The following is a 12,293-nucleotide window of genomic DNA, read 5'->3' as shown; positions in this document are numbered from 1 at the left end:
TTTCCAGGATCTTGATCTGCAGCTTCACCAAAAATAATCCCTGAGTGTTAACCTATCTACACAAAAGGTTTCACTGAAATCCATCCATTAGTTTTTATTATGTACCGTTTACACATAGATAAACTGGGTGAAAAGGCAGAGGTAAAAAGATATTCAAGTGCCTGAATTAGTATCCCACCAGATCCGCTGGTCTTCTAATGTTTGCCTCAGAACTTCTTCTGGGGAAAACCAGAAGAGGTTGGGGCAGCTGTCAGGATCCCAGTGTGTGATGTTGATTCCAGGGCTTTTAACTTCCCGCGTGTTCTGAAACCTGCCACTTCTTAAAACCCTTCTCACTTTTTCCATACCCTAGTCCATGTCTCTAATACAGTCCTAGTGCTCCTTCTCAAACCTAGTCCTTTTCTCCATCTCAATCCCTGTTTCTATCACATCCCATGATCTATCCCAATCCCTGTTTTAATCCCAGTTTCTGTTTCTACCCCAATCCCCATTCCTATCCTGATCCTTGTTTTTATCCCAATTGCTGTGTTGGTTGTCCTTTTTCCTGCTCCATTTTAGTGTATATGAAATATGTATAATTTATATTGTCATCACAGTATGGAAGCAGGCCCTTCGGCCCAACAAGTCCACACTGATCCTCACAGCCACCCCCTATAACCCACCTAATCTACACACCCCTGAACACTAGGGGCAATTTAGCATGGCTAATCCACCCAGTCTGCATGTCTTTGGACTGGGGGAGGAAACTGGAGCATCCAGAGGAGACCCACACAGACGTTGGGAGAATGTGCAAACTCCACACTGATAGCTGCTTGAGGCTGGAATCGAACCCAGGTTCCTGGTGCTATGAGGCAGCAGTGCTAACAACCATGCCGCCCTATTAGATTAGATTAGATTCCCTACAGTTTGGAAACAGGCTCTTCGGCCCAACAAGTCCACACCGCCTCTTGGAGCATCCCACCCAGACCCATACCCTATAACCCACACACCCCTGAACACTACGGGCAATTTAGCCTGACCGATCCAACTAGCCTGCACATCTTTGGACTGTGGGAGGAAACTGGACCACCCAGAGGAAACCCACGCAGACACGGGGAGAATGTGCAAACTCCACACAGACAGTTAGCCGAGGCTGGAATTGAACCCGGGTCCCTGGCGCTGTGAGGCTGCAGTGCTAACCACTGAGCCACCATGCCACCCCCTCCCCCCCCCACAAGCCACCGTGCCGCCCCCTACATATAATTGTGCTTTAGAGGCATCTCACTAACATTAATTGTCTCTTGTGAGTTACAGTGCTGATTTCCTGTTTCTCTTCCCCCACCATTTGTGAATAAACAGGAACTAGATAATTCTGGTGACATCAAAGCCGTGTCATAGGTTGGAAGTCAAAAATAGATTGAATTGCTGAGTCTGCAAGTTCAGTCTCAAATCCTGGTAAATCTATTCAATATTCAATGCCATGATCAAGTTATCCATGTATGTCATGCCACAGTGTGGGGCAGTTAGTTTTGAAATGAAAAGGTGAATAGTCAAAATAAGTTAATCTTTTGAATGTTATACTTTGGTTTGCAAACTCGTGTGAGTACAGCTCAAAATATCAATTTCCCTGAGACAGTGTTAGAAAGGGCAGGGCAAGGTTCCCAGAGCAGGGGTCAGGACCCCATGAAGAGTTGCAAGCTGATGTCTGAGGTCACTAGCTCTAAAGAAACATTGGATTCGCCCCTTCATGATCTCAGTTCCCCAGTTCCTACCATGAAGTTGTGACAACTTTCATGCCCTGAAATGGAGTCAAAAATAAAATAAGTTAGGGAAGTGCTGGGGTAAGGCCCCCTTGTAAATTATACAGCTTTGAATGCCAGGAGTGACGCAGAAACAAGTGTAGAGTCATAGAGTCATTCAGCACAGAAACAGAGCCTTTGGTCCAATTTGTCCATTCTGATCAGGTTTCCTAAACTGCACTAGTCCTATTTGCCTGCATGGCCCATATCCCTCTAAACCCTTCCAAACCATGTACCTGTCAAAATACTTTTTAAATGTTGCAATTGTACCAGCCTCTACCACTTCCTCTGGCAGTTCACTCCACACACACAACAACCTCTGTGTGAAAAAGTTGCCCTTCAGGTCCCTTTTAAATCTTTCCCCTCTCACCTTAAACCTATGCCCCTCTAGTTTTATATTCCCCTACCCTGATGAAAAGACCTTGGCCATTCACCTTATCTGGGGCAGCACAGTGGCCCAGGGTTAGCACTGCTGCTTCACAGCACCAGGGACCCGGATTCAATTCCAGCCTCAGGTGACTGTCCATGTGGGGTTTGCACATTCTCCCCGTGTCTGCGTGGGTTTTCTCCAGGTGCTCCAGTCTCCTCCCACAGACCAAAGATGTGCAGGGTAGATGGATTGGCCATGCTAAATTGCTCATAGTATTCAGGGAGGTGTAGATTAGGTGGGTTATAGGGGGATGGGTCTGGGTGGGATTCTCTGAGGTTCCGTGTGGCCTTACTGGGCTGCATGGCCTATTTAGACACTGTGGGGATTCTATGATCTATGTCCCTCATGATTTTATAAAACTCTATAAGGTCACTGCTCAGCCCTCCAAGCTCCAGGGCAAAAAGGACCCAGCCTGTCCAGCCTGTACTTATAACTGACCTTTTCCAGTCTTGGAAATATCCTTGTAAATCTTTTCTGCATCCATTCCAGTTTAATAACATGCTTCCTATAGTAGGGTGACCAGAACTGTACCTCCAAATTAACCTCACCGGAAAGATGCAGGATAAAGTTGGTCTGTCTAATACTGTCATGGTTGAGGTATGGTATGGATTAGATTCAGGGCAAAGATCACTTTACTCTGTCCCATCAAACACTCCCAGGATTGGTACAGCAGGGGGAAAGGTAGCTCAGTCGGATGGACAGCTGGTTTAGGATGCAGAGTGATGGTGTCAGCATGGGTTCAATTCCTGCACTACTTGGGGTTATTGCAAAGAGCATTCCTTCCGTACTTTCCTCTCACCTGAAGCATGGTGACCCTCAGGTTAAACCACTACCAGCTCTCTGTCTGTCCAATCAGACAGCAGCTCTATGGCCTGGTAGGACTGCGGAGGCTACCTTTCACTACAGACTAGATTCAGGATTAATCTCCCTCTACACTCCCAGAGCTGGTAACATTGTGGTTTAAATTCAGGCTAAAGCTCCTTTTGCATTGTCTAATCAAAAACTGCCAGTTTAGACGCTTTAACCCAGATTACTAAACTGACTCTACACTGCCTCAGTAAACATTCTCAGGCCATATGCAGCATTTGAGTATGGGGTAACATTTCTTCTGTACTGTCCTAAACAAAATCCCATCCTGGTTAAATCTAGAATAAAGCTTCCTCTACAGGTGTTGCTGCTGTAATTTTTTTTAATGATGCCATTGTTTTGATGCTGCGATTGTGGTGAGAACTGTTGTTGTTATTGCAAGATAACAAAGTGTGGAGCTGGATGAACACAGCAGGCCAAGCAGCATCCAATTTTGGACCTCTTCTGGTGAAAGTTCTTGTCACTGCCTTATCCTCAACGCAAGGACCTGGTGACCAGGGCTCAGGGTAGGGCCCACATTCTGGAGACCACACATATTTGTCACTAACCGCTAGCTTGGCAGCACAAGGCTGTCCGTTGTGCTCGGTGCTGTCACAGGCAAAACGCAGCCATGCTTTTAGGATGTCAAGTTTTTTGCTTACAGGCAATTACTTCAGTGATTGGAATGCCAATTGACTCAAATTAACTGAGCTCTCCTCACTATTCTAGGTCATATTTGCTGTTTTTTGTAAAGCCTCCACCATGTCATGATTTAAACTGAGATGGGAAATGCCAGCAACAAGCACAAATGATTCAGTCATTCAAAGCTCAGCACTCTATCACTGCAACTCTACCAGTCTAGTAAACAATCCAGTTTCCAAAGCTTTGCATTTCAAATGATTGCACCCCTGTAGGGAATTAAGCACGTCCCTTTCTAATGCAGTCCCACAGGCTCATGAAAATCTGCATGGGTGCAGCAGGGGACAATTGACATATCGGATGATTGAACCTGGCCAGGCAACCACAGGATATAACCACTGAGCCCTCTTGGCCAGCCAACCCTCATCACATTTCCTTTTAATATCTCCAAGCCACTGTCACAAGCATTGTGCTAAAGCTGTTTGAAGTTTAATTTTGTTTTGACAGCCACAAAGCTAACAGCTAATGAAAGTTAAGTGTGCATCATCAAGTGTTTGGTATTTGTACCAGCTACCACAGCTCAGAAGCACCAATAAGGAAGGATGATGAGTATGTTATATAGCAAAGCATCTGCCCCTTCACCATAGTGCTGTGTCCCAAATCTACAACATTTCATACTTGAACCTCAATTCAAATTTGTGTCACTTGGATTGCTCTCAATGGTAGATGATCCAACTACCTTCCCTCTGACTTTTTTCCTCTTTTTCCTGGAATATTTTGGAGCTCAAGAGACTCCCTCACTCAGCCAATCACCCTTATGCTGATTTACACCAAGATTTAAGATCTTAACGCCGTCTCAATCCCTTCCCTCCTTTTTTCAATAATCTAAAACAGTTTTATGTTTTCACCATATAAGGGATTCAGTCCTCTAATAATTTCTGTATGAATTAGATTTTTTTTAACTTCACTACAGCATGAAAATACAGAGTTGGCTCTCCAGTGCAGTACAGAGGGAGTGCAGCAATGCCAAAGGTCGGTCATTTAGATGGAATGTTAAACCAAGTTGCATATGACACTTTAGGTAGATACAAATCTGACATGAACTAGTTCAGACAGCATGCTGGCCTGTACATATTTCTCCAATCACTATTACTAAACAGAGATAATCGAGTTACTATAATATTGCCAACTGTGGCAATTTGCTGTACATAAATTGTCTTTCCTATATATGGCTTCATTTCACATGGCATTTAATTGGCTATAAAATGCTCTGAGACATCCATTGATTGTGAAAATGCTACATGAATGAAAGTCTTTCTTTTATTCCTTTAAACTGTTAATTTTAATGCCATCTAGTTATGAGCATATGAGCAGCCTTTTTACTTTCTTTATGCCTTACAGCTATCAGGAATGTGTGGGGAACAAACTGCAGCTCTCACACAGCTTAGATTTAACATTAGCACCAAGGTGTCAGCTTTTTAAAAGTTATTTTTCAGGATTTCAATATTACTGATCATGACAGAATTTAATGACCAAGCAATAGCCCTTGAGAAGGTGATGTGTAACTTTCTTGAATTACTGCAGTTTATATTTCACAGCTACTCCTCTGGAGGGAGCTATTAGGGATTTTGATACAATGGCAATGAACTGGCTGTTTACATCCAATGGCAAATGGAGTATTTCCCACATGTTTCTTTGCTCTCATTGTGACTCTATTGATCCTAAAAGCAAACAAGTAAAATTCTTCCATTTAATGGAGATCCAGTAGGCCCCAATCCAATCAATCAATGAAAAGGGAAGGTTGGCCTAAAAATAATTTGTGAAGCCCAACTAGCTCCCTGCCTCTATCATCTGGAAAGGTTGGCACAGTGGCTGGCATTGCTGCCTCACAGTACCGAGTTCAATTCTAATATTGGGTGACTGTCTGTGTGGAGTTTGCACGTTCTCCCTGTATCTGCATAGTTTCCTCCTACAGTCCAAACATGTGCAGGTTATGTGGATTGGCAATAGGAAATACAGGGTAGGGTGATGGGTCTGAATGGGATGTTCTTTAGAGGGTTGGTGTGGACTTGATGGGCCGAATGGCCTGCTTCCACACTGTAGGCTATGTCTACCAATCCTGCACTTTTGGCTGTGAGAGTTTAACCAATCCAGTTACAATGGTCAGCACATCAACACTTGATGTGCACCAGGTGACAATGTCGCCAAACAGAAAGGTACAGAGCTAGGAGACAGTTCATCAGAAATCTAACAGGGGATGAAAGGCCTTTCATTGTTTTAGTCTGTGATGATTTCACACAGATAGCGAGGTTTTGAGAAAGCTGTCACTAACCACTAGCTCTATAAAATCAGAGGCAAGAGGGTCAGAGAGCTGGCTGCATCTTCTGCACCATGTCTTTTAAGACTGTGAAACTTAAACTCAATTGGCTTTCTTGCTGATAGCATCTCAGTTGTGGGTGGCAAGTGTTGCAGTGCTCACGCTTGACATTATGTTGTCAGGTCTTCTCTTGAGCAACCATCAAATAAGCAGCAACTAGATTTATAATGCTGGAAAGTAGCTTACGCACTTCAACATCCAGAAACACAAGCCTCAAGGGAACGATGCAAAGGACAACTGTTACCTCCTGATTTCACATTCCATTAAAATCAAGTGACCACTCATTTGCTGTTTATGGGGTCTTCCTGTGTGGAAACTGCTTGCCTGCAAAACAATAGTGACCAAACTTGAATTGGATATGAAACACTTTGCCCAGAGGATGTGAAATGCTCTTCTTAGACTCTCTCGTGAGCAGAATTGCACTTGCAGCCTTAAAGCAAGATGACAATCAGGAGGTAAACGTCAACTAGGTGAGAAATATCAAGTTATTAATAACTTCAAATGGAGACCTGCACACTTGGCCATGAGGTGACAAACAAACACAAGCCAGCAAGTTGGCCGTAAAGGAAATTAAATCATCTCTCTATAATATTAATTGCCAGTCTGAAGAAAAAGAATTAATAGGTAATAAAAATACAAGGTCTTGGAGTAAACCAGGCTTGTCTCTTCTCCCTTCCCCACCTTTCCTATAAATGATCACCCCTGCCTCCCTCCAATGGCAGGCTGTTCAGCCGTGAAAAACGTTCCATTCAAAGTGTTAAAATGAAAAAAATCATAACCCCAAAGTATTTATGAACTTTTTTTAAACTTTTATTTCAAAATGTGGACTTTTTTTTTACAAAAAGAGGATTGCTACAAGAAGAAAATCTATGTTTATGAGTTAGTCCTGTGTGAAGCCCGTGGAATGTGCCATCTGTAAAGTGTGGAGGAAACTACAGAGAGAAACTTAAATGAAAAGCGATGACCAGAGGGCTGACTATCCCCCTTTCAGCAGAAAGCCACCTCTTGCTACAAACCTCGTGTTTTACCCTCCAGGAGAATACAGGGGGCCACCAACTTATGAACATCCAATTACAAATGTTTGTACTTCCAAATTTGATCTCATGCAGGGGTGTAACTTTAAGGGCTCGACATTTCCTGTGCTTACAAATGTCATCTTTACATTCTCCTGCATTGTGTTCTGACCTGCACACAAATTGGCTTGAGAACAGACTGCAGAATAGGACTTGTTCACATACCAGGGGCTGCCTGTACAAAAAAGGAATTAAAAACTGACTGCAGCACTTGTCAGTGCATTACGTCCTAGTGTATGGGCTAGAGTACTGTGACAACCGCAGTTTTGAAAACAGCCATTTTAGATATCTGCACACTGCAGGTAAAGCTAAGATAAAGACTCTTGTGACTCTGATGATGGAATTCAGACACTGTCGAAAGGAATCAGAGCAACAGCATTTCTGCCAGCACATGAAAGCAAGAATCTTCAAATTGACTGCTCAACTGCCAACATCAACACTAACCAATAATTTATTGTTTCTTATTTTTCTTTTATCTTTTTGGACTCATATCTTATTTCTTATCTGTATGCAAATTAAGGTATTATTTCTTTTCCTGTTTAGTAGTTAATAAATTCAATTCTTCATTAATTCAAGAAAGCCTAGTAAAACTGACTGCCTTCAAAACGTAAGTTCACTTGGGTTTGGGAAAGAAGCATCCCCAAGGTAAAAGGATTCTTTGCTAAATTAATCTTGTTGTGATCAAATGAGGGAGGGCAGTTGTGTGTGTGTGTGTCTGTATGTGTGTATGCATGTGGCTGTACGTGTGTGTGTTTGTGTGTGCACATGATGTGTGTTCAGTTCATCCTTCATCAATCAGCACCTTAATGATTTGCAGAATCTCATCTGTGTGTAAATATAACAAATTGGGAAATGTCTCAGGATCTGGCCATAAGAAATTTAAATGCCTCTTCACAGTGGGGGAAGGTGGTGACCTCATGGGATTCTTGCTAAACTATCAACTCAGACATCCAAGCAACGTTCTGGGGACCTGGATTCACAATCCTACCATGGCAGACGGTGAAATTTGCATTTCCTAAAAATCTGGAATTAAGAGTCAAATGATGACCATGAAATGATTTTTGGGGAAAAGCCCACCTGGTTCACTGATACATTTTAGGGAAGGGAACTGCTGTCCTTACCTGGTCTAGCCTAAGTGTGGCTCTGTGTCCACAGCAACATGGTTGATTCTTACTTGCTTACTGGGCAAATAAATGATGGCCTAGTCAGTGACATCGCAAAATTCTGTTCAACATGTTCACTTTCTACTTGAGAGTTACTGAATTGTGATCAAGAGCAACAGCATTGGCTGAATGTTTTCCCATCTGGCCTAAAGGTGTTGAAGTCTATTTAATCAAGAGTCAAGCTCAAATACTCCCCCTCTATGTCAGTAATGATGGTGTATGGGATATTGATGGTAATTCATGTGGGTCAGGCATTGGTCTTTCAAGCAATAGATACAAGCTGTGCATGAGGTATCAAATCACGTTAACCCCAATTGCTACTGGATATTGGACTCAGGCTGTGGGATATTGCTGCAGACAAATACCTTGAACACTTCAGATACATTGCATCAGTTCATTAAATGCTACTGTTGAGTGTATTGCATTCTCAACAGCGTTAATGGTTCACAAAATTCAAAATAATGGTTCCTCTGTATGGTGTTAGATAATGGCTTCAAGCTGATTGACTGAAAAATCCACTCAGGGTTTGAATTTGACTGATGCAGAACCTCTTACTGTCAGGACACACTGCACTTAATCAAGTGTGCAAAGCTTACATTCCACTTGAGAATATCCAAGACTGTGAAGGGCTATGTCAGGCATTTTTGGGAGCAATCCAGCAGTTGTTAATACAGAATGTAATATACTGAGCCTGGGACATTGATGTGTCTTGACTGTGACCTGCATCAGAGTGCTGGGCATGCTGGCTGGTATATGCACAGATATTCATCTCTCACTAGGAGACTATTTTACACATGGACGATAATGTTATCCAAGCTGATAATTAGTCATGGTAAAATATTACCATTGTACTCATTGGACCAGATTTCCCCATCCACTTTGCAATCACATTGGGGTCATGAGCTCACACTTCACTGTGATGAGCCACTCAGTGGGGTAGAATCATAATTGGCTGTCTCATGACAGGCTCTTGGTGCTGTAGGCCCAGTTAATGAGGTCAGGAGCATCGGCGCTGCTGAAGCAAGACAGGACTGTGAGGTGGCCTCATGTGGAACCAGTTCTGGTCTGTGTACAGCAGTACAAAAACAAGCAAGATGAAGGGTGACATGTCCATCAGGATGGAATAAAACCTTTTTACTGCTGAGGCCCTGTGGAAGGGTCACATAGTGTGCAGTCCTGAGACCATGTCAGTGTGACCTCCATCACTGAGCTTTTCTTAATTCATTTGTGGGATGTGGGCATTATCGAGTGGCCAGCGTTTATTGCCTGCCCTGAGGTGTCCTTGGGAAGGTGGTGATGAGTTGCCTTCTTGAACCACTGAAGACAATGTGCTGTGGGTTGACTCACAGTGCCATTAGGGCAGAAATTCCAGGATTTTGACTCGGCGACAGTAACAAAGTGGCAGTATATTTCCAAGTCAGGATGGTGAGTGGCTTGGAGGGGAACTTGCCAGTGATGGTATCCCATGTACGTGCTGGTCTTGTCCTTCCAGGTGGACTTTGCGTGTAGTGGGTGCATTGTGGATTGTTCTGCCACTGTCAAATGCTGAGAACGCTGCATAATTGCCCCAATGTTAATTGGCTTTTTGCACCATGGTACAGGTAGCTGATTCAATTCCCAATTTCCAGGGACATAAATGCTTTGGGGAACCATGCTGCTCTCTCCTACCTTACCCACTGCCCCTCCAGATGGAGAAAGTTCAATTCATTGATCTTGCTCATTTTCTGTATTCTTCCAAAGTTTGTCTGCATTTAAATTACCCATCAAAAACATTTACAGGATCACTTAAATTTCTGGATATATATCAGTGGATCACTCAATGTAGTGCTGCAAATTAGTAAGGCCTTAATAAAAACACAATAAAGGACTGTAATTCATTTCTGGAGGGGAGGAATTGAAAGTCACAGAAGTCATATAAAACTTAAGAAGACCCTTTGTCAAATTATGTTTGGAGTAGTGTGCACAGTTCTGGTCTTATATGACAAGGAAGAATTCAGCGAAAAGGATTTACAGGGAAGTTACTGGATCTGACATAATATGCCTATCAGGTGACAGTGAATAGATCAAGGGTCTTTAGAAGAGAGGTGACTGAGAAGTACCCAGACAGAGGTCATTAAAACTGTGAGTACGCATAAAGAAAATTGTAGAGACAATGTTTTCACTTATGAGGCAGTCAAAAAGGAGGGGTTCATAAATACAAAATTAATGACATCCACAGAGAACAGAGGAACAACTATTTAAGCCAGAGGATGATTATAATTTGCAACTTGATATATGGAACAGCTGAGGTGAATGTCATTAATAAATTTAAGGGAAAGCTGGATAGGCACATAAGAGGGTATTAAAATGAAACTCGGGTTATTTTGTGCATTAAACAAATATTGCTATTTGCAGATTCAACTACCAGTCTGGAGTATCTCAGCACACTGTCTCTGTCACTGCTGGCTCCTTTCTCCAAGTAAGGCCTTTCAAGACACATCCTCATTCTTTTCTGGTGTCTTCTCTATTACAGGCGGCAGCATCTGAGCATCATCTTCATAATTTAACTAATCTTCGTGCTAAACGGTGGAGGAGTCTTGGGGGGTAGAATTACCTACTCCAGCTCTCGTGTTCTTCTTAAACCATAATGCTGATTCAGCTAGCTGAAGGAATATGGGAGGAGGCTTATTTAGAGTCAAAACCCTGGCGTTGACCAGAGGGGCTATTTCCACGCTGAGTCTTTCTTCTGTTGGATTTGCATGTGAAAGAAGAATTACTGTAATTCAAAATAACTTAGTTTATTTGGAAACTTAAGGGCAGTTTCAGAAAAGAGGAGAACAGTGTTTTATAAATCAAATTTGTTCTCATTGATATTTCTTTCCATTCATCATTTTCTCTGTCCCTTTTATGAAGTAAATTGACTTTCAAGTGAACAGGTCACACGTCTTAACAAATGCTTGTTCATTGTTTCACTTCCTCCATTGCAATAACAACATCTTTTTTTAAAATCAGGACTGACAATTAATCGCTTCTAACTTCTGCGGTTAATGTGCTCATTTTAAAGGGAATTTTTTGAACATTAGTTAATCGTATGTTTCACAGAACGAATACCTCAATAGCAATAATTTTCAGTCAATCAAGAACCTGGAAGAGAAGAGAGATAACACGGTGTGGAGCTGGATGAACACAGCAGGCCAAGCAGCATTTTAGGAGCACAAGGACTGCAACTTCCCCCCGGCAGTGGTCAAGAACAGCCTCAACTGTGTCTCCCACATTTCCTGCAACTTATCCCTCACACCCCGCCCCCGCAATAATCACCCTAAGAGAATCCCCCTCATCCTCACTTACCATCACACCAACCTCCAGATCCAATGCATCATCCTCTGACACTTCCGCCATCTACAATCCGACCCCAGCACCAAAGACTTTTTTCCATCCCCACCCTTGTCTGCTTTCCGGAGAGACCACTCTCCCTGTAACTTCCTTGTCTGCTCCACGCTCCCCTCCAACCCCACCACACCCGGCACTTCCCCTGCAACCGCTGGAAGTGCTACACTTGCCCCCACACCTCCTCCCTCACCCCTATCCCAGGCCCCAAGAAGTCTTTCCACATCAAGCAGATGTTCCCCTGCGCATCTGCCAATGTGGTATACTGCATCCGCTGTACCTGTTGTGGGGTACATCAGGGAACCCAAGCGGAGGCTTGGGGACCGCTTTGCAGAACACCTATGCTTGGTTCGCAATAAACAACTGCACCTCCCAGTCACGAACCATTTCAACTCCCCCTCCCATTCCTTAGACGACATGTCCATCCTGGGCCTCCTGCAGTGCCACAATGATGTCCCCTGGAGGTTGCAGAAACAGCAACTAATATTCCAATTGGGAACACTGTAGCCCAATGGTATCAATGTGGATTTCACAAGCTTCAAAATCTCCCCTCCCACTACTGCATCCCAAAACCAGCTCAGCACGTCCCCGCCTCCCTAACTTGTTCTTCCTCTCACCTAT

At 43.2% G+C, this 12,293-nt stretch overlaps 1 long non-coding RNA gene across 2 annotated transcripts in view; it reads right to left on the bottom strand.

Moving 5' to 3' along the window:
• Positions 1-12,293, bottom strand: part of LOC125465193 (uncharacterized) — a 59,690-nt gene that overhangs the window by 1,664 nt on the left and 45,733 nt on the right. The window lies entirely within an intron of this gene.

Source organism: Stegostoma tigrinum, chromosome 24, assembly GCF_030684315.1.
Source record: "Stegostoma tigrinum isolate sSteTig4 chromosome 24, sSteTig4.hap1, whole genome shotgun sequence".
In the NCBI taxonomy this organism is placed as follows: domain Eukaryota; kingdom Metazoa; phylum Chordata; class Chondrichthyes; order Orectolobiformes; family Stegostomatidae; genus Stegostoma; species Stegostoma tigrinum.
The sequence above is the reverse complement of the archived record's forward strand: the minus strand, read 5'-3'. Positions and strand labels throughout refer to the sequence as shown.